Here is a 23,949-nt window from a genome sequence, read left to right as displayed (position 1 = left end):
CTTTTTTTTTTAATAATTTTTTTTTGTATAGAAATAATCGTGTGAAAACTACATGGAGACCCATTCTTTGGATCTTTTCCACCGTGAAACCCACACTCAGAAAAGTTCAGGCGCGTACCCATTTTCTGGGGTAAACTTTTTCCCACACCCAGAATTTCTAAAATTGTTTCTTCGCTTATTCTTCCTCGTTTTTCTTTTATTCTTCTTTTCCTAAATTGATTCGGAGATGAAGAAACTGTTTAGAAGCAGAAATCGAAATAGAGCTACATCAACAACCGATCCTAAAAGATAAATCCTCCTCTTGTTTCTTCATTCTACTCATACAATTTTTAGATATGGTTATTTTTAAACAAAGTTTTGGAAAGAGTTTACAAAACACATGAATTGATTTCCTCTTCAACGCAAGTTTTAAAACGAGTTTTGAATGCAGATTTGATTTCAGTGAATCGTATTTCACAAACCCATTGCATAAAGTTTGAAAACATTGGATATCAAAGTTTCGATACTGATTTGGGGATTTCTTCCCACGAACAAAATCTGATGGTTTCACTCTTCGTATGGCAGATATTATCAAAAGTTCTGACTTAATTGATTGCTTGCAGCGAAGAAACAAGACAACTTCGTCAAGAAATATTTGCAGTCGATAGATGAAAGCTTGGAATATATTACCAAAATCTGTCAAAGTAAAAGAAGAAACCAATTAGGCCAGGGCGAAGTGACAGCTCCAACCCATCATGTGAAGCAATAGCAGCTTCAAGGGAAGAATTCTCAATTCAGCGAAGTCTCATCATCAATGAACAACTAGTATACAACGAAGTTCAGCAACTCATCTCGTCAACCAACCATTCCAGCGAAGACAAAAGAAGATCAGAGAACACCCATCTTACTTCAGGGATAATTGATGAAGTAAATTTAATCGAAGTTGAATTCGCCCGAACATCATCAGTAACATCACCAAAGTTACTTCGTAGCATACATTTCGTGAAAGGGAGGAGATTCAACATAAAGTTTACACAGTGAACAAAGAAATACTTCGTGAAAGAAAAAAGTTAAGCGAAAAGATACTTCGTTAACTGTAGTATGAGTAGCACTTGTTTGTTGAATTTGATGTTAAATTTGCAGGGACTGTAAATGGTTGCCACGCACTTTTAAGGACGATTGCTTACAAACTATTAAAAGAGTAGAGATGCGTGGTTTGATGAAGGAAATAATATCTATGTTATGCAGATACTTTTTTCTTAGTATTGAAACCAACAAAAAACAAGGTTGCATAACTTGTTATGCACCTACAATAATATCTACATAACATGGTATGCAGTCATGAAAGTGGATGCATAACATGACTGCATAATGCATTATGCGTCGAGAAAATTGTTGCATAATCTTTTATGCATCGAGAAAATGGATGCATAACCTGATATGCATCATTTAAATATGGTTGCATAACGCATTATGCATCAATTTTTTCTGTACGAACTAAAATCAACCAAACCAATGGCTACATAACTTGTTATAGATGCATAACTTTGTTATGCAGTCGAAAAAATGGTTGCATAATTTGTTATGCATCTGCATAATGTGTTATGCTTCTTTTTTGGAGGCTGCATAATGAATATGCAGTCAGTTTTTGAAAATTTTCCCTAAAACGATGATCACCTCCGATTTTTTCGTGAAAAACAAAAATTTGATATTGTTGTTTGTACTCGTTGCGTAGCTCTCTTTAAAATATTTCCAACGATATAAAATTTGTAAAATTCTAAGGCACGTATTTTTAGATATGTTATATCCAAGTTGTGTTGCCAATTATACCCCTGGAAAATTAGGATGCATAACAAGTTATCCCTGAAAAAACAGTATGTATAACACGTAATGCGGATGCATAAATCGTCATGCAGACATGTTTTAATAATTTCAGATAATTATGGGTGTCACATAAATATTTATGGATGTCACGATATCCAAAATTAATTGTGGGTCTGACAATGAGATTTTTTTTTTTTGGGTCTCCCCCTAATTTTCCCAATAATCATTTAATCCCAAAGTTGTTGGGCTTTATAATCTCTAGTCCTCCCCTGTAAAGCCTAAGCCCAAGAGGTCCAAATTTACCAGATCTGGTACAACTCAGTCCTTTTATTAACGATTCAGTCCAGAATGATTCATTTTGATGACACAAATGCCCCTGTAGAATATAACATATTGTTTTATCATTTGCTGGCAGAGCCCTGCCGCAAAAACGAAAGCGAAACTTTGAGTTCTAATTTTTCATTTTGTTTTCCACTCGATTATATTCCTATTAAATCTCTTTGATTTCTCTCTCAATCCCATGTTCTTCTCCGTTTAGTTTTTCACAAAATTCTATAAATTGGTAATTTAGTTTTCTCTAAAACCCTATAAATTGATATGGATGGAATTAGATTAGTAGTAAGGTTTATGTGGAGGAGATGCAAAACTTCTACATGTTGGAATCAATTATTTTGAATTGCTTCAGGCGTTGAGTGATGTTGGAGTTGGTAAGAAATCAATGACCGTCAGTTGTGCCACTTTTCAAGTAATTCCGATCATTTTTTGTGTAGTTGTGTTTTGTTGTGATCATGATACATTATGTTTTTTATGAATCATATGATTTATTTTATTTTTTGGTAATTTCATGTTTATGGTAGTTTTTATTGTTTTATAGATTGGATGATGACGAGAGTTGGGATCTGTTAACAGTGGTTTTTGAGGGACTTTACTAGGATGCATGGTGGTTTCTTATTCACCTTTTTACCAGGTATTATCTTTTTTATCCGCTTTATATTTTACTTATTAGTAATCAATAGATTTGGATGGAAATGACATATGATCTTCCAATGTATCCGTTAGTGGAAGTATTATGATGGAATGTACATTTTATCCACATGATTCGTCTAAGTTATAACGGATTAATCATAAAATTCTATGTTGGTATCTGGTGTATACGTGTTTTATTTTATGCTGATTTATGTCTGGTGTCATGATGTAATACATATGCCCATGAGGCAATCTTTTTTTTTTCTTCTAGGTAAGCATAGGTAATTACAGTTTGTGGAGTGCCCGAATGATCTTTATGGAATGATAAATGCTACAAAATACGCTTATTTGGTGTTTTTATGCATTGATGCAAGTTATGGGTTTGAAATGGTAAGTCAAAATATAAAATTCTCTATTTTTTGTTACAAGAATGACTGTTCTAGTTCCTGGAGTTGATTTACATATATTGGTTTATACTAGGTACATATTTTATCAGTTATGCACATTATTAATTGTGAATAAGCTTTAATGCATGAGCTTTTCTTGTACAACCTTTTAAAATAACCCCAATGCTACCGCCCTGGGGTCTTATTTGATTTTGAGGAAGATCATTGCCAAGTTTAGAATGACTTTGTTTCTCACTTGTATAAAAAGTGATACTTAGTATGAGTACCGGTACTGGTTGTTCGACATGGCCATTAGCAAGTGTGTATACGACATCCAATATATTAAACATACCTGATTACTGTACATGAGTTATATTTTGATCCAATAGACATCCTATGATACAGTTTGTTAGATCATAGCTCGGTTGAACCCACCAAGCGTTGGTATGTCAAGTTTGGTTGTCATATTTTAGTATCATCAAAACTCATATATATATATATATATATATATGGTCGCTTGATTAAATACTAGAGTCAACTTCGTTTAGGTTAGACTAGAAAGTCTAGGAATGTTGAGACGTAAAAGTATTACTCCGAAGACCTGAAGAATGTGAAGAAGTAACGACTACAACGAGGACATATCTTTCAAGTTGGATTATATTGAAAACATAGCATGCGAAGTTGTATATATATAATACTCTAGTGGTTATACTTTGTCATATCATTATAATCAAAGTGTCAAGGAACTTATTGAATTACGAATTATAAACACTTATCTTTTGGAACTTCGTAAATACGACATCAACATAATATTTGTATTTGGTTACTTGATCATGTGTAAGATATAGGTATGATTTCATCTTAGGAAACAATGTTTTATAACATTTGATTAAAGGAAGTACATATATGAACTTGTTTCATAATCGAAAGGAAATCATGATCGATCGGGTACTTTATTGAATATCTTTTGAATGACCAATACAAGATGACAAGGTAAAACCTATATTTAACTTGTTGAGATTTGAGGTATAACCGGTCATAGCCTATACTGTGTAGCATGTTGGCCAAAAGCTACTTTGTGAAGCATGGTGTAACCAGTCACAAGCTACATCGGAAAGTTAGTTGTAATCGGTCACAAGCTACCTTTTGGAATCAAGGTGTAACCGATCACAAGCTAATTTGGGAAGTTAGTTATAATCGGTAACAAGTTACTTTGGGAACCAAGGTGTAACAGATCACAAGATAAATCCGGAAGTAAGGTGTAGCCGATTGATTATGATTTTTGATGGGTTATAGTAATGAGGTTCAAACTCTCGGACTTGTGAAGATTAAATTTAAAGATTTAATAAAATTATATACAAAATTATTAACAATGGGTGCGAGAGGTAACCAAGACACTAGATTCCACTATTATGCAAAATTGAATGATAAATATTTCAAAACTCTATTCAATTCTTAAGTCCTCTTTTATATTTAATTCACTATCAATCATACAGATTCTCAGACATTATTTGTAAACCTTAAGCATAGATTATCAAGAGATTAAACCAAGCATAACCTATCAAACTGAATAACAAATAATTAAGACAATCATTCAAACAATTTAAAACTCTACAAAAGCAGCGATTAGGTGAATTATATAATTAAATGAAATAGTTATCCATTTATGTTGCGTGAATAGCTTCCTCCATTGCCTTGGTTACGAGGGAATTAGCTCATCATAGTATAAATGCTCTCAAAATAATTTATTATGGCTCAAAAATGGTTTACAAATGATGAGAAGGAGATAAAATGGTGTAAACAGCTAATGTGCGACCCACAGGAAGCGTCACACAAGAACGATACATATGAAATGCTGTAGTATTTGGGAAACTACGACCCACGCTCCACTGTCGCTGTCACTGTTGAAGAACGACAGTCTCTTACAGTCTATTGTTCTTCGTGTTCATCTTCATGCAGCAGCAGAAACAGAGTTTTGTTAAACTCTGATTTCGTCTTCTCTGGACCTTCTCTCGACCCCAAACTCTCGACACCCTCTCTAGTAGACCCAAAGAGCCTATTTATACCCAACAACAGCTCCAAATCTCTCCAATATCTCCAATATAATTCTTCATTATGCAGGCAGTGAATAACAATATTTTCCGAATATTTTCTTACCAAACTTGGAATTTCTTGCGTAAACTTCCTCCCTCCACGCTCCAAATCGATTCTTCACGACCCAAAGTGATGCTCGAGCCATTCCACATCATCATAACACGTCCATAACTCTCCATGACGCGTGATTATCATCCTCCAGTGCATGCTTGCCCTGTTTTGAACTCGAGAATCAAAACACTATTCCAGCCATATTTGATCAAAACCACCACCCAAACTTTGTTCCTTTTGCCAAATCACATCTTTCTGCCAATTTTCAGCGATTAAATCGCACTCTAACCCATTCATTTTGACAATCAAAATTCTGCCAGTTGAAAACTTCATTTCCCGCCAAAAACACAAATTCAAATTGTTGAAGAAGGTGCCCCTTATCCAGAGTGCCGGGGTGCGAATATCAATTGGGGTGGAAATAGTAATTTTTCTGGGTTCCTCCGGGATATTTCTTGGACGCTTCCGGTCTGGGGTGCCTACGGTACATTTCTCCGGGGTGTAAAACACTGCTTTTTTGAGCCCATTTCGCCGCAAGGGCTTATTTCTCTAAAATTTCCTACAAGAACACAAAATAACAGAATAAGTACTTAATCGAGTCTAACAATACAGAACATTGAGAACAAAATAGACACATAAATGCGTCTATCAAATACCCCCAAACTTATTATTTGCTAGTCCCGAGCAAATCAAAACTACAAAATAAAATAGTGACCGAGTTAATCTCGGGAAGGTTTACCAGAGGTTTACCCACAAAACCTTTACTCCAGACCCTAGATATCTACACAGAACCTTGGAAGGCACTAAAGAACCTCATTGGTTGGCATACTTATTGCTTATGGGAGGAAGAACCCTGATGCAAAATTCCAATTGCTGTACACGAGTTTGCACTCAAGCATACTAAAATTCATATAAGTGACAGAGCTCTACTAAGATAGTTGAACTATGGACATCATATTCGGAGTCAAACTAATCATATGGATAGAAAAAGGAGATGGAAATAGAAAAACATAGATGGTTTTGATGTTTACTAAGTGAACAGCGTTTCCCATATCTGTTTGAAGGCCACTGCCAGAATGAATCTATCCTAGTGGACTGAGATACCGGTCTGACTAATATCAACACAACTGGCATATACAAGGGAACCAGTGGTCAATAACTTAAATCTAGATCAACAAACTAGCAAATACAAGGGAACCAGCAGTTGACTACACAGAACAATAACCATTTTTTTTTAACTTAACGGCATGAATAGATCTTTTTGATCCAAGCGCATGCTTCTTGTCAGCAGATTACACGATAGTTCCCACGGGTCCTGCATTCCACGCTTGCTTAGGCGACGGAAACAGGGAGAACACACGCATATTTCTATCCAAGTGTTAATACTTATTCCGATTGGTCTAACTGGTCCGGTCTCTTTTTTTTTTTTAGTAACTCAGTCACTCTAATTCACCCTAGTAGTGGTAACAACTTGAATCGTGTGCCCCACCTAATCACTTAGAGAAACATAGTTTAAAATGAAAAAAAAAATGAAAATGACTCAACGAGATATGGTGCAACTATCATGTTATTTCTAACATCTGAGCTCTGTGCTTTTATGAATAGACTTTATAGATGTTTCCATCTAATCAGATTGGTTCCTCAACTCCTACAACCAATATGCTTCCATCCACTTAGATTAGTTATTGCCATCCTGAATACGCATAAATTTCTAGGCTCTGGAGTTTATTAATTGCAACTAAAAAGTTTCTCCCATACTACAAAACTTAAATCTAACATTGTCCTCAATGTTCTAAAGATGAAACTAAAAGCATGAACAAGGAGAAACTGTTACCATTTGAAGCGAAAGAGTTAAGGAAAGATATTACCGTGTTGCATGAGCATGGGATACCTCCCAAGAAGTGCTAAGTTTAAAGTCTTCAGCCAGACTTAGGAAAGGGTTAGTCAACTCGAACCATAAAGTAACAGTCGAAATAACCGTGGGTCTTCAAAACTAAATAGAGCTGACCAAAGGAAACTGCAATGAAACAATAAAGTGAACAAGACTAGCATGCCCTTACTTAGTTTCCTGATTAAGAAATTTATATCTAATTGTGGTTCAGGTTCAGGTTCTAAGAAAGGGTATAAATAAAAAAAATTCATTGGCTGCGTTTCTTCATAGGTGGGATCCGAATCATTAGGTCCTAGAGTCTGGAAAAACTCAAATATGATCTTAGAAGCGCACAATAATAACCTAAATAGCTGAGGATCCTCTAAGTCAATAAGATTTGACTTACATAATTGACCACAATGAGAGTAGTGGTCATTCTTAAGCAAATGTGTCATTTCTAATTTCCTAAAGCATTTAGGTTTAGTCTCACAACTTAATATTCGACACATTTGGAATATAAACGTTCCCACAGTTGGAAGAAAATTATTTGGTGGGAAAACAAAGTCAATCTGGGGATCATAGCCTGGGCAAACCAGAGGATGGGTTTCTAACGACTGAACTTCTTCCTGGACATCATTAGGTTCGGGAAAACGAGTATGAAGGTAATCTTGTAAAATTGTCGAGGCAGAGATGTCAAGTCCTAAGTGAAGGGACTTTCTGAGAGTTAAAGGTAAGGCACTAGGAAGGTGATAATCACCCCCAAACTTAGAGTTTTCAGTGTCTCTAGATAGACTAGTTACAATCTCCCTAATTTCTAGATCATTGGAATCCTGAAAATAGTCAATTGCTCCTTCGAGGTTATACTCAAGCGACGCATCCTTACTCATATTTAATAGCTCTACGAGTTCATTTTCTTCGTCTAAGACTATTGTTTCTAAGTCGCTAGACTCTAAAACAGCATTTTCGGAAATAAACCCGTTCCTCTAAAGCATTATCGGCTTCGTAATCAAAAGGAAAAACTACATCGTCTAAAACGGTGGTATCCCTAATCAAATCCTCGTCTTTTTGAATAGGTGAATAATCATAAAAATTATTTGGCTTTGAACTAGAATCATTATAAAGCTCAATTGGATTAATAGATTCCTGATCACTATGCCTACACATTTCAGATTCTTCATTACTATTATCCTCATCATAATAGTACGAAGATGATTGAACCTCATCAAAACAAGTAGTGTTACCAATTATAACCTCGTCATCTTGATTATGTGAATAAAAACTATCCTTAGTTTCGAGGGTGGTATTGGGAAAACTACACTGGAAATTAAGACTATCCTGAGCATGTTTTTCCACAATCCTATTTGTATTCTCAGTAAATTGCTTGAGGGTCTCTTCTAGAGATATCTTAGTTGACGCTCTACGGACTCTTCTGGAAGCGGAATATTATAAGTCCCTTTCAAAAATAACTTCTGTGTTGACTCATTAAAACTCTTGAGAGACTCTTCTAAAGAAATAGGAGGATTATTTTGCTCGTATGACCTGTGCGCGTGTGGATAGTAATTGGGATCACCATGGTATGGACTATAACTTTCGAAAGTTTGGCGTTCCCAACCACTATTCACACTATGGCCATAAAAAGGATGATGTCCATATTCAAATTCAGATCGATACTCATTGTATTGGCTTCTATCATACCAGTTCGACATTCTTAATTGAAAGGGAATTCTACACAATCACAAACAAGGCTGACTCGACCAAATCAAACCTATAAAATCTAGCAAACAACAAGCATGATGGCTCCACTTAGATTGTTTCTAGACCAGCTTCTAATCCTTCGAAAGGGAATTCGTTACAATTTAAGCAAACCCCTCTGGAATAAATCCGAGACAAAGTAAGTTGAATTGAGGCGAGGGAAGCTCAGTGGAGCTTTGATACCCAAGGCCTCACCGCTATCACAAGGCGGCGCAGTCACGCATTCAACTCACAGAAACCATCATAAACTTCGAGGTGTGCTTAAGAAAGTAACCAATATCCTTCGAAATTTTTTCCTAATAAGCGCGTTACACTATCGGTCTCGTTCTATTCAAGTTTTAAGCTTGGGTTCGCGTTAGGTTTCGTTTTCCTAAGGCGGGCAAGAAGGGAGCGGTGATGAAATCTGAACCCTTATCTTGTATTGGCCAGGCCTTGCCCTTTACTAGGAATTTAAAAACAGTCCAAATTCGTCCTCAATCAATGAATCACCTTAAGGAACACAGTAACTCGCTTACAGGAGATTCGCGAGTGTTTCGATGGACTTACCTCCCGTACCAGACGGGGATGAACCGTTGAAGTCGACTCGGGCCACGACTCCTATGTCATGTACGAACCCGAGGGGACGAGACGATATAGTAATCGTCGTCCTTCCCTGCACACAGTTTATATAATTTTTTTTTTAATAATACCCTTCTGTAGGGTTAAAAAAAAGAATAAAGTCCAATTTTCCAGAATAAAGTCCAAATAAAAAGTCCAAAAATTACAAAAATTATGAAAAATAAAGCCTATTTACAAATTCTAAAAAAATAAAAATATAAGCTATATACAAAAAAAAAAATAATAATAATAAAAATTAAATCCTAAAAAAAAAATTATGTCTTTTTTTTCTTCTCTTTTAGCTTTAAGCTTTTTGTTCCCAAGTCCTTAGTATTCCACTTCGAACCTGTAAATCAAAGACACAAAAAGAAACGTAAAAAGGAACAAATAATAGTAAAAAAAAATAAACCTAAAAATTCTACCTAAGCACAAATCCGCGTCGGCGCCGCCAAAATGATTATGATTTTTGATGGGTTATAGTAATGAGGTTAAAACTCTCGGACTTGTGAATATTAAATTTAAAGATTTAATAAAATTATATACAAAATTATTAACAATGGGTGCGAGAGGTAACCAAGACACTAGATTCCACTATTATGCAAAATTGAATGATAAATATTTCAAAACTCTATTCAATTCTTAAGTCCTCTTTTATCTTTAATTCACTATCAATCATACAGATTCTCAAACATTATTTGTAAACCTTAAGCATAGATTATCAAGAGATTAAACCAAGCATAACCTATCAAACTGAATAACAAATAATTAAGACAATCATTCAAACAATTTAAAACTCTGCAAAAGCAGCGACTAGGTGAATTATATAATTAAATGAAATAGTTATCCATTTATGTTGCGTGAATAGCTTCCTCCATTGCCTTGGTTACGAGGGAATTAGCTCATCATAGTATAAATGCTCTCAAAATAATTTATTATGGCTCAAAAATGGTTTACAAATGATGAGAAGGAGATAAAATGGTGTAAACAGCTAATGTGCGACCCACAGGAAGCGTCACACAAGAACGATACATATGAAATGTTGTAGTCTTTGGGAAACTACGACCCACGCTCCACTGTCGCTGTCACTGTTGAAGAACGACAGTCTCTTACAGTCTATTGTTCTTCGTGTTCATCTTCATGCAGCAGCAGAAACAGAGTTTTGTTAAACTCTGATTTCGTCTTCTCTGGACCTTCTCTCGACCCCAAACTCTCGACACCCTCTCTAGTAGACCCAAAGAGCCTATTTATACCCAACAACAGCTCCAAATCCCGCCAATAACTCCAATATAATTCTTCATTATGCGGGCAGTGAATAACAATATTTTCCGAATATTTTCTTACCAAACTTGGAATTTCTTGCGTAAACTTCCTCTCTCCACGCTCCAAATCGATTCTTCACGACCCAAAGTGATGCTCGAGCCATTCCACATCATCAGAACACGTCCATAACTCTCCATGACGCGTGATTATCATCCTCCAGTGCATGCTTGCCCTGTTTTGAACTCGAGAATCAAAACACGTATTCCAGCCAAATTTGATCGAAACCACCACCCAAACTTTGTTCCTTATGCCAAATCACATCTTTCTGCCAATTTTCAGCGATTGAATCGCACTCTAACCCATTCATTTTGACAATCAAAATTCTGCCAGTTGAAAACTTCATTTCCCGCCAAAAACACAAATTCAAATTGTTGAAGAAGGTGCCCCTTATCCAAAGTGCTGGGGTGCGAATATCAATTGGGGTGGAAATAGTAATTTTTCTGGGTTCCTCCGGGACATTTCTGGGACGCTTCCGGTCTGGGGTGCCTACGATACATTTCTCCGGGGTGTAAAACACTGCTTTTTGAGCCCATTTCGCTGCAAGGGCTTATATCTCTAAAATTTCCTACAAGAACACAAAATAACACAATAAGTACTTAATCGAGTCTAACAATACAGAACATTGAGAACAAAATAGACACATAAATGCATCTATCACCGATCACAAGCTACCTATGGGAAGCAAGGTGTAACCAGTCACAACCTAGTTTGGGAAGATAAACGAAGATTTGAAGACGGCGAAGTTTTTCTTATTAGTTTTCATATATTGTGAATCATGTGTACAAACCTTGATCGGATGGGATCCAACTAGAATCGTATTTATCTTTTATAAACTTGATTGGCTAGTTGCGTGAGATCGGCATCACTTTATAGTTTCTCTTTGAGACGATTGATTGCAAATCTAAATATTAGTTATTGCGGTAATCAAAGTTTAGGTTGATCTAACCAGACAAAGGAGTTTATTAGTAGTTTAAACGGAAGAGCCTTTATCAATGACTCATAATTTTTTATTACCAATATTGAATATGACAACTTTATCCTTTACTGTTTGAAATACGATCAAAAGGATTGGTGAATCACGATCTAGAAGTCGAAGGCGCAGCGATATTGAGGAAACTAAGTAGCTAAGGGTAGTCTACTTGGCCTCAACTATACGAAGTTGATATTATATTTTGTATAGCGGCTTAATTCTGAGAGTATTCAAAACTGAAATGGGTCCCGGGGTTTTTCTGCATTTGCGGTTTCCTCGTTAACAAAATCTTGCTATGTCATTTACTTTGTTTTCCTCATTATAATTGTTATTATAATTAAGTAAGTTACACACGTACGTTAATCTGAATTTCTTGACATTGATCCTAATAGTCAATTGGTTATTATCGTAACTATTGTCAAGTAAATATCTTGTTGTCGTATTATTTCGACCTCGTCCATAAACAATCGCACAAGGTATAGGACTTAAGTTGTATTTGAAAAGGCGGGGGCCTAACAACCACATCCAATAATTAGTTTGGCAATCTGAATGGACTAACTCCAATATACTTTTAAGAGAATCAATTAGACAGTCAGACTCAGTCTTAAGAAAAGTATATCAAAGAGTTTTATATCTCTATCTCTTGATTCAACCCGCAATCAGCAAATAGGAATTTGCGAGCCCGATTGAATATAAGAGGATTAAATTGAACCGTACCAAAGACCAATGTTCAAGTGTCAATCAATTCACTCAACAACCCAAAGGCCGGATACAAGAACTGATTGATCTTAACGCACAACCTGTGATGTTTCTATTATATAAATAAAATATAATGCAGAAAAGAAATAACACAGACACCAGAATTTTGTTAACGAGAAAACCGCAAATGCAGAAAAACCTCGGGACCTAGTCCAGAATAAACACACACTGATTATAAGTTGTTACACCAATTTCCTACTACCTATTTGTACTAGATGTAATACCTTCTTCAGCACTTGTAGAACTCATAGCAGAATACCGATTCTCTTTAGAAATTCTTCACACAAATCTTCTAGCAGAACCCAAAGTTCTCTTTAGAAGATACACCAACACGATTGACACAATTTGATATTTTGTTTGCGCAAAACACCGGTTTGATTTCCCTTTAGATGTGAATCAAGGTTTTGGAAACCTTGTGTTTATTTTGATAAAAATAATTACTAGGTAAAAGTAATATCAAAACAAACTTGTAGATTAGGGTTTTAACTTACAATCAGTATATGTACACACAAGGAGTCCGTGAATCTGATTTCCGTAAGTAAACTTGGGTGATTCCAAAGATCAATTTCCAAATTAAGAAAAACCCTAATAATTCTACAACAAGAACAACTAGAATAAATCTAGAGATATCTTGTTTAAAACTTCTTAAGGATTTTTACGAGATACCTTAATCGAAGTTTTATTTCTATCTTCCGAATTCGACTAACAAGTGTTGGTATACGATCGGAAACTGGAATCTATCAAAACCTAGGGTTTATGATCAACAACTCTTGAATGGTTTTATATCAGAAGAGAAAACCTTAGAATAAACAAGAGGTGAAAAACCTAGATTACAAGTTGTATGATCAATCACGAAGATTAAATCCAACTTGGATTTGTGATCCCCAATACAAAGAATTTTATCTCACTCTTGTTCACGAAGAACAAAAGACATGGAAACAACCTGCAAAGCTTACGCCAATTTTCCAAAGGGGATGAAAACTGTGTAAACTCATGAACCCTTTATTTATAGTGAAAACTTAGCTTGAAAACAAAGCTAGGATTTTGACTATTTTCCTTTTTCAAGACTCTCCTAATTATGGGAGTCTTTCCTAAGTTACAAATATTATGCATAAATAATTAATTAGCAAATATTTATTTATGTGAATAAATCACATTTTAACTTAGGCAGGAATTAAAAGTTATCACAAACACTTTAATATGGTAATCAAATATGTTTGGATTAACAACCATCTTGCGTAGACAAGGAAACATCACCAACTTGACCAAAAATAGCTTTTAGTCACGAATTGGGCCCAAGTCCGTGAACTGTTACAAACAACCCATGGATTCTTTCCTACTAACGAACTTTAATAAATCACTCATAACTTCATCGTTATAACTCGGAATTGAGTGATTCTTGTCTCGTTGGATTCGTAAGCTCATTCACTATAAAATGAGATTATTTATAAGGATAAAGGTTATTGTCTCCAAGGTCATGAATCAAATAACCTCAAGTATATATACATAAATGTACATTTACCGTCATCGGAATTGTTCCATAGAGTGAGCATATATCTTGATAGATTAGAAAGGTCGAATTGAACAATAATCTGAATGAAACCAATCACATACCTTTGTTGATGAAGTACTTGTTGATGTCTTCTTGTAGTCTTCAATCTTCAATCTTCATCCTTTAAGGATGGCTTCGATTCAACTTCTTAGACCTAATCTAGTCCGAAACTATCTTTAGTATGCTAAATCAAGAATGCATTTTGGCAACTAAAATTGACAACTAACTTGACGTACCAAAGCTAGTGGGTTCAACTGAGAAGTGCTCTAACAATCTCCCATTTTGTCAATTATAGTGACAAAACCATTTTACATATGGCTTGTACTTGTTAAAAGCAAAATCGACAAGCTTGATTTCCTTGGTTCTTCAACTATTTATGTGTTCATATTGTACTTGTTGAAGATCCATCATAGTATTATTACACAACATCAAAGTTTCATTGTATCAAAACTTTGACAATAATACTACGGTGATATGTATCACACCCCCTTAGTCAATACTCCATATCACATGGAAACCACTCCCCCTTACATAATGATCCGAAAACCATATGTATTTGTAGTGTGAACTACATATTAATTCTCCCCCTTTTTGTCAATAAAATTGACAAAGGTACAAGAACGGGATCATAATGAAATTTCCAAAAGAGACATTTCATGACTAAAAGAAAAAATACATACCAACAAATTTAGATACAATCATAAAGCCGAAGCTAAATGCATTCATCAAGGAGTTTAAAGATACAAGATAACCCCTTCATGCTCCAAACCCACTTCTCCCTACAAAGATATGACAATTAAGCACAAGTTCGTTTAAGAAATCCCCCTCATAAGAAGTCATTCCCGAAATAACAACAAGAGTGACCTTACTCCAGAGATAAGGATTTATATATTGGATTTTAGAAAACCCACAAGAAGATGCGAACTAAGAACCAATCATTGAAAGTCTCTCATGAGATCAAGTTACTGAACAATAGAACTATCTCATGGTAATAATACACAATATGTAATCATGAAGATCAAATATTGTGATCATCTTTTCTAAGATACAAACTTGTATGAACAAGAATTGATATGCTTAGAAGGAAGAAAAATCTTTTCCATAAGGATTTACACCAAGAATGGTTACCATAAGAGTATGAAAAATATTCTTTCATAATAAAAACCAACATCCATGGCTTTGATAATTGCTTCTAACCTGTTATATTTAAGAATTCCAATCACAAATCAAGTTAGGTAATTAAGACTCATACACGTGGTATCTAACCACATTCATCTTAACCATAACTAGTTCAAATGAACTAGTTAGAGAGTTGTTCAATTGCAAGGAAATCTCATGTACTACACAAGACACAATTGAAGCAAAGATGATTTGATTCGCTTGAATCGGTTCATGAACTTTTATAGACAAGGTTTGAAAATTGCATTCCTTAGTCTTTTTAAGTTTAATTTCAGAAATCATCTTCAGATATATAACCTTCTCAAGTTCGCAGACTAGGTTCGCAGACTTCAGTTACCGGGCAGAGTTTACAAACTCTAGCAGAAATTCTCGGGTATGAGAACTTCGCCAGTTCGCGGACTTAGTTTCACGCAAGTAGTTTGTCAACTCCAACAGAAATTCTCGGGTTTGAGAACTTCAGCAGTTCGCGTACTGAGTTCACGGACTTGGCTCACGCCATTCTTTCGGTTCTCTTGATCAACAAAGTTCGCAAACTTTGTTTCAAGGAATATGACTTATACACAAATGTGTTTCCACAACAATGCTTATGTCCACCGTTGGTTATGTAATCTAAACTCTCATTTCAATCATTGAAACATTCTTAGAGGATGTTATATAGTTGTTACACCATTTCTCATCAAAGCAATTTTCAAAGTGATTGAAACATATCATGACTTTCTTCACTAGGTAAAGATAAACTTGGTTGAAGCGAAAAGCTTACCAACACATATTTTGAGAAATATGTAAGCGAGTTAGACTCAGCTCGAAACAATAAATTGTTCCACATATCCAGAAATTACCCAACATACTATGTGCACCCCAATTATTTTATATTCCTCACCGCATTTAATATGGCTTCATGGTGAGGGTGCACTTTCAACACAATCAGGTTATGTTGAGGTGAGCAAAATCTTGCTCACGATGGGTATTCGAAACAAAATCAAACATGGAATCTAGGAATTTAAAAACTTCCTTGAAACTTTCAATAACTGTTCCATACATTTTTAAGATGTTATCCCTTGTCGACCTCTTGTCTGGGAGACCCTTATTAATAGTACTCGTTGCTTTATTGGTCTTCTTTGGTACCCATTTCTGAGCAGCTTTTGGAGCAACATATTTCTTTTTCTCCCCAATATAATTATGGAACTTCTTTGGGGGAATACTGAAAACACTGATATTATGAGACTCAGTTTGGAATATCAGATCTTGTCATCTTAACATAATAAGATCTGGTTTCATATCGTTTAAGAAATCTGCAATTCCTTTGCAAGTGACCTGGTTTTCCACAATAAAAACAATGTTTAGTAGAATGGAAAAAGTTATGTTTAGTGTTACCTGAATGTGTATGTAATTGCTTTGGAGCTTGACATAATTTCGTCTTTTCGTTGTCGGCAGTTGGTAGAGATACTTTACTTTTGTCAACCGTGTTTGGTTGAGAAGAAACTTTAGCTTTGACGAATTTTACCTCTTTGCAAATACTAGAAGCGACTATTCCTTCATAGCCCAATCCTCGTGTATCGCGATGAATTCTACATGCTCCAAATATCGAGGTTAATTTATCTGAGCTGCTATTTCTAGACAAACTCTCTTTTAAGCTCGAGTTATCTTCTTCCAAACTTTTGACCTTCTCAAGCGCAATAACTAGATCATTCTTGGATGATTCACATTGAACTTTGAGATCTTCTCGTTCTGAATCTAATAACAAGTTCATCTCAATGTTTTCTAAGTTATCTAGCTTTGTTTGAAGAATAATTTCCCGATCACGACCTTCGGCAATTTCTTCTTTAAGATTTCATATCGTTGAGATAATCTCTTGCACCACTAGAATTAAGTTGGTCTTGCAAGTCTTTATTTCGACTATGAAGTCTGTCATATTTAACTTTCTCACTGAAAATGGTGTTTTCAGCTTCCGAGAGTTTTTTGTGACTTTCTTTAAGAAGGTTATTAGCAACTGGATCCACATGGAACACTTCTTTGTCAGAATCAGAATCAATATCCGCAAGAATTTTTCCAGAAGCTAATGCAACCTCGCCAGCCAACTCTTGGGGATTATAAAATTCAGGTCCATTATCAAGAGTAGCAAATCTGCTGCATATGCCGATTGTCTACGGCTCCATCTAGGACATACTGAAGAAAAGTGCCCGAACCACAACATTTATAGCATTGTACATCATCCTTAGAAGATGTTACATTTTTAGAAAAACTTTTTTTCCCGTCTCTCAAGAATTTTCTAAATTGTCGAGGAGTAACATCCTTAGTATCTGGCGAACCAGATTTATCCTTAGAGGATTCAGAATTGTTTGCAGCTTTAAGAGAAATCACCTCTTTTCTTGCGTGTTCATTATCAAATATCTTTAACTTTCAAGCAAGAGTATTTCTGGAGAGTGTAGAAAGATCGTTTCCTTCTTCAATGGAATGTTTCTTAGACTCGTATCTTGATGGTAGAGACCTGAGAATTTTGCACACAATATCTTTCTCCAGAATAGTTTTTCCTAACGCAAATGAGGAGTTAACTATTTGAGAAAATCTTTGGTTAAACTCATCAAAGGTTTCATCATCAGACATATGAAGGTCTTCCCAGTCAGAAGCTATATTTTGAAGCCTTGCTTCTTTCTCTACGACATTCCCTTCGAATACGGTTTCTAAGATATCCCAAGCATCTTTAGACTTATTACGCGTAGTAACGTGGTGCTGAAGATATGGGGTAATGGCGTGGATGATCACATTTAATCCTTCAGAATCTTGCTTTGCAACAAGAATCTCAAGATCATTATAATCACCAATATTCTTTTCAACAGTTACACCGTCTACTGTAACTGATAAAGGATCATAGCCATTAACAATACGAACCCATGATTGAAAATCTCGCGCTTGAATGATAGAACGCATAGCAAGAATTCCACCATAAATAGTTCGTGCCATCGAAGACTGGCGGTACGTTTATAAAGATAGCAACCCTGTCCATAGAATCAGATTGCTACAAACACAGACTTATGAGGTCTTAGCATGTTTGCCTGCTCTGATACCAAATGAAAAAGCGTGGGTCTAACAACCACACCCAATAATTCGTTTGGCAATCCGATTTGACTAACTCCAATATACTTTCAAGAGAATCAACTAGACGGTCAGACTCAATCTTAAGAAAAGTATATCAAAGAGTTTTATATCTCTATCTCTTGATTCAATCCACAATCAGCAAATAGGAATTTGCGTGCTCGATTGAATATAATAGGATGAACTTGAACGGTACCAAAGACCAATGTTCAAGTGTCAATCAATTCACTCAACAACCCAAAGGCCGGATACAAGAACTGATTGATCTTAACGCACAACCTGTGATATTTCTATTATATAAATAAGATATAATGCGGAAAAGAAATAACACAGACACCAGAATTTTGTTAACGAGGAAACCGCAAATGCAGAAAAACCTCGGGACCCAGTACAGAATAAACACACACTGATTATAAGCTGTTACACCAATTTCCTACTACCTATTTGGACTAGATGTGATACCTTCTTCAGCACTTGTAGAAATCCTAGAAGAATACCGATTCTCTTTAGAAATTCTTCACACAAATCTTCTAGCAGAACCCAAAGTTCTCTTTAGAAGATACACCAACACGATTGATACGATTTGATATTTTGTTTGCACAAAACACCGGTTTGATTTCCCTTTTGATGTGAATCAAGGTTTTGGAAATCTTGTGTTTATTTTGATAAAAACAATTACTAGGTAAAAGTAATATAAAAAAAAAACTTGTAGATCAGGGTTTTAACTTACAATCAGTATACGTACACACAAGGAGTCCGTGAACTAGATTTCCGTAAGTAAACTTGGGTGATTCCAAAGATCAATTTCCAAGTTAAGAAAACCCCAATAATTCTACAACAAGAACAACTAGAATAAATTTAGAGATATCTTGTTTAAAACTTCTTAAGGATTTTTACGAGATACCTTAATCGAAGTTTTCTTTCTAGCTTCCGAATTCGACTAACAAGTGTTGGTATACGATCGGAAACTGAAATCTATCAAAACCTAGGGTTTATGATCAACAACTCTTGAATGGTTTTATATCAGAAGAGAAAACCTTAGAATAGACAAGAGGTGAAAAACCTATATTACAAGTTGTATGATCAATCACGAATATTAAACCCAACTTGGATTTGTGATCCCCAATACAAAGACTTTTATCTCACTCTTGTTCACGAAGAAAAGAAGCCATGGAAACAACCTGCAAAGCTTCCAAAGGGGATGAAAACCGTGTAAACTCACGAACCCTTTATTTATAGTGAAAAGTTAGCTTGAAAACAAAGCTAGGGTTTTGACTATTTTCCTTTTTCAAGACTCTCCTAATTATGGGATTCTTTCCTAAGTTACAAATATTATGCATAAATAATTAATTAGCAAATATTTATTTATGTGAATAAATCACATTTTAACTTAGGAAGGAATTAAAAGTTATCACAAACACTTTAATATGATAATCAAATATGTTTGGATTAATAGACATCTTGCCTAGATAAGGAAACATCACCAACTTGACCAAAAATAGCTTTTAGTCACGAATTGGGCCCAAGTCCATGAACTGTTACAAACAGCCCATGGATTGTTTCCTACTAACGAACTTTAATAAATCACTCATAACTTCATCGTTATAACTTGGAATTGAGTGATTCTTGGCTCGTTGGATTCGTAAGATCATTCACTATAAAATGAGATTCTTTATATGGATAAAGGTTATTGTCTCCAAGGTCATGAATCAAATAGCCTCAAGTATATATACATAAATGTACATTTACCGTCATCGGAATTGTTCCATAAAGTGAGCATATATCTTGATAGATTAGAAGGGTAGGATTGAACAAGAATCCAAATGAAACCAATCACATACCTTTGTTGAGAAGTACTTGTTGATGTCTTCTTGTTGTCTTCAATCTTCAATCTTCATCCTTTAAGGATATCTTCGATTCAACTTCTTAGACCTAATCTAGTCCGAAACTGTCTTTAGTATGCTAAATCAAGAATGCATTTTGGCAACTAAAATTGAAAACTAACTTGACATACCAACACTAGTGGGTTCAACCGAGCCGTGCTCTAACAGTATTGTCTCGACTTTGTCCAAAGACGATCACTTACAAAGCTAGACTTATAGGTTGGTATTTAAAAGATTGTGGTGTATTTGGGTACCCTCGTCTTTTCAATTGGTATCAAAGCGGGCAAACACGAAAATATCTAGAAATCTGTGTTTGGTGTGATCCAACCTATAAATCATGGGCAAGGGAAGACTAAGTGAATGTGAAAAAAATATAACGACGCAGTTAACGTACCACAAGATTCTTGTTCAAAAGAAATCCTCTTATCAAGTTCATATTGCTCAATCGAAAATATCCCTATTAAGATGTCATTGAGTTCTATACTTAAAATTCTTGGAGAACAATTAAGTATAAAAACCTCTAAACTAGAGGAATTGAGCAAACAATTTCTTCAATGTTCCGATGAACTTCTTTTAGCACTTGATAAAGAAAAACTCTTAACTACCATGTATGAAAATCTTGGTAAGGAGCATGAATTGTTGAAAGAAAATTTCTCACAACAAGTATTATGTCTCGAAGAAATAGTAAGTGTTGAACTTTATCGAGCAAAAATAGATGAGAAATAACGAGATGAAGGTCTCAAAAGGATTTATCTCTTGTAGGAAGAACTTGATGATACTAATGCAAGATCCAATTCTTAACAAGAATGCTTCAAGGAGAAAGAAAATACTTTTCTATCCCATGTAAATAATTTAGAGGATAACCTTATCTTTGCTCTTGATTAAAACAAATCATTAGAAGAAGAAATTTCTAAGTTAAAAAAACTTAATGATAGCACAAACAATTTATCATTTTTTTTGGAAACAAAAAGAGGTCATCGTGATACATGTGGCTTGGGATATGAAGGATGTGATACTTCAATATATGACAAAGAGATAAAGTTTATTAAATCTTCAAATCTCTTTGCACAAAAGGATATATCTAATATCAAAAATACTACATGTTGCTGTGTAGAAAATAATGATGTCAAACCAAAAATAGGCGATCAATCAAACGAAATACTAAGAGTAGGATCTATTGCAAATAAGAATAAATAAAAGTCTCTAAGAGTTCGAAAGAGCAAAGCGTCTTCACTAGAATATCCACAAAAGGTAACAACAAAAATTATAATTCTCATAATACTGAACATTGTATTTTTGTGGTAATAAAGATCATTTGCAAAGAAGATGTAAGATTCGCATGATGAAAAATTCCCTTCTTTTTGTATCGAAAGAATCGACAAAAGCTTCTTTTCGTTCAAAGAACTTTGATCATCTTTACTAAAAAAAATCAGACAAGTGAACTACTGTAATAGTCCATGATCTGTTCATCATGTTGTAAAGTCATTCAAAAAGGGTTACAATAAAAATGACTTTAAAAATGAAAAAACAAGATATGTTGCTCATCCTTTAAAAAAGAAGATTTTGGAGACAACTTTTGAATGTGATAATATATCATATCTTAAAAAATGGAAGAGGAAAAACAGTCAAAAATAACGTATTGTTACTTATAACAATTTCTTCTTACCCAATCACTATTTGTGGTTTAGAGATTTGTTTGGTCAGTATGGGTAATTCTAATTGTTTCATGTTAATACAAAGTTTTTATTTATAAGATGTCATAGTCTTAAAAGAATCCGACTTATGTTCGAAATCTACTTCTCTTTCATGATTCTCACGAAATTACCATGAAAGACCTAAGAAATGTTATACAAATATGATATATCAAAGGACTTAATCCTTTCATGATTTATCAAAGGATCGTAAGGTGTTCCGATTGAAACTCATGTGTGAAAAGTCACAATATGTTGACAACCAATTTATGTTTACATAAGTTGTGTTTAGCATAACATATGAGCTTCGGGTTTAAACTTCTGTTATTGGCACACGTTAGTTAAAACTGTTTCAACCTTTCTCTGGTAAAGGTTGCTTTTTTTGTTGTTATTTTGTTCTTGTGAGAGGATGACAACATACTAGGGGAGAGTTATTACTTGAACTTGCGCTTAATGATATATCTTTTTGGGAAGAAGAGGTTGCGGAATCTGAGGTAACGAATTTGTTAGTTAGTCGTTTTCCTGTTTAAGAAAAGCCTGTTTATATTGCATATATTTTGCTTTTGCTTAACAAAATTTCGGTACAATTGATATGTTCCATTATTGTGTATGGATTGAATATTGTGATTCAATTGTTTCTGGTTAAGAAAAACTGTGCAATTTATTGACTTATGATTTGATATCTTCTTTATTGTTTGGTATCAAGTGTTTTTGCTTAACAAAATTCGGTGCTTACATTGGTTATATTTATTTTAATTGCTTCTGGTTAAGATAAACTATGACAACTCAATTATTTGGTTTGTTTCAATTGTTTTGTCCTAACAAAATAGCGGGGTCATTTTCTTAGTCCATTTGATTCCGGATAAGAGAAACTAAGTTAATTATGATCTTACTTAGACTTATCAAATGGAGGATTCGGTTATCAAAGTCTAATAGAATTCCTTGACAAGAAAAACTAACCTAGTGTTTGTCTTGTCTAAAAGGAAAGGGTCTAAGTTATTTTATGGAATAATTAGAGTCTGATAAGACAAATAGAGTTAATTCTGATCTCTATTTGTGTATTGTCTAAATAAGTGATTGTACATGCACAATCGGTTCGAAAAAAAATTAAGCTATCTTCGGACTAAAGGGAAAATTGCTTCGGGAAATTGTTTCCTTGATGACATACTAAAGCTAGATTACTTTTGTAGTTTTGGTTTTAGTATTAATTATCTAAAATGGTAATTGAAACCTTTTTGATTTACTCTTATAGGTTGTACAAGTCTTACGGATTTGTAAGATCCTTTCGGTTTGTACTTTTATTTGCTCGTACCTTTATCATTTTTGTGACAAAAAGGGGGAGAAATATATGGAGTAAACAAGTGATTTTTAATCACTAGGAAAGGACATGTGTGCTTAAACGTTATATCTAACGAAAGAGTAAAACATAGACTAAGGGGGAGAAACATATCATCATGTTGTGTAGTATTTCATACTAAAAGAGGGGAATAACAAAGATGTTAGGATTGACTATTTACCTAGCTTTCCTTTAAGAGGGTAAAAGCTTTTGTTATTCAAATGTCAACAACGACATTTATTTTTTGAATATATGCAGGTTATTGTGTTGTTGAAACTTGGAATCAAGCGTACAAAGAGTGAGTTATTTTGTGATTCGTTTATCTCTATATGTAATAGAGTTTTGTCACTAAAATTAACAAAGGGGGAAATTGTTAGAGCATAGATCGGTTGAATCCACCAAGCGTTGGTATGCCAAGTTTGGTTGTCATATTTTAGTATCAAAACTCATATAGAGTCGCTTGATTAAATACTAGAGTCAACCTCATTTAGGTCAGACTAGAAAGTCTAGGAATGTTGAGACGTACAAGTATTACTCCAAAGACCTGAAGAACGTGAAGAAGTAACTACAACGAGGACACCATCCTTCCACTTGAGATTAGTAATATTGACTTGATCTTTTTTCCATTCCTAACGTATCTTTCAAGTCGG

Source organism: Papaver somniferum, chromosome 2 (assembly GCF_003573695.1).
Source record: "Papaver somniferum cultivar HN1 chromosome 2, ASM357369v1, whole genome shotgun sequence".
Lineage (NCBI taxonomy): Eukaryota > Viridiplantae > Streptophyta > Magnoliopsida > Ranunculales > Papaveraceae > Papaver > Papaver somniferum.
This window is presented reverse-complemented; position numbering follows the sequence as displayed.